General features: G+C 39.7%; 1 non-coding gene across 1 annotated transcript; it reads left to right on the forward strand.

The window, feature by feature from the left end:
- Positions 1–404: 404 nt before the first annotated feature.
- LOC125834806 (small nucleolar RNA R71) lies at positions 405–511 on the forward strand. The gene has a single exon (XR_007443378.1). It is a non-coding gene; the product is annotated as a small nucleolar RNA R71 (small nucleolar RNA).
- Positions 512–720: the final 209 nt, after the last annotated feature.

Consider the following 720-nt stretch of genomic DNA (forward strand, 5'->3'; position numbering starts at 1 on the left):
CCCACTCTCAACGTCCACAGTGCTCTCCCAGTTTCCAAGAATGGTCTCCCCAAGATTATGGGAATTTCCGCATATATGTCACAATCAAGAATGACAAAATTGGCCGGAAAGATGAATCTGTCAACCTTAACCAAAATGTCAGAAAGTATCCCCACTGGATGTTTAATTGATCTGTCAGCCATCAAGAGTCTCATAGTTTCTCTTGTGTTAGCCTAAAATGAAATGGGGAAACATGATCATCTTTGGTATACCACACTTGATTAATTCTAGTCATGTCGTCTAGAAGAAATGAAGCTACCTCGAATGTTTGTAACATTATTCCTCCTCGTACCAATTGGTCAGCTACTCATTTATTAACCTAATCAAGGCTCCGGTAGAAATATTGAAGTAACAAATTAGTTGGTAGCCCATGAGTTGGGCATTTAAATAAGAGCTTTTTGAATCTCACCCATGCTTCATGGAGTGGTTCCCATTCCCTTTGCTTGAACCCTTGGATTTCATCTCTAAGCTTCATCATTTTTTATGGAGGAAAAAATCTTGCGCTAAATACTGTGACCAGCTCCTCCCATGATGCGATGGAATTTTTCTTTAACTCGGTTAACCACTTATTTTCCTCTCCTTTTAAAGACAATGGAAATAGTCACAACCGAATTGACTCTTGTGGTACTCCCTTGAATGCAAAAGGGCTGCAAACTTCTGTAAAGCTCCTCACATGCTTAT

Source organism: Solanum verrucosum, unplaced genomic scaffold, assembly GCF_900185275.1.
Source record: "Solanum verrucosum unplaced genomic scaffold, falcon-dt-bn FXZP01000073.1, whole genome shotgun sequence".
Lineage (NCBI taxonomy): Eukaryota > Viridiplantae > Streptophyta > Magnoliopsida > Solanales > Solanaceae > Solanum > Solanum verrucosum.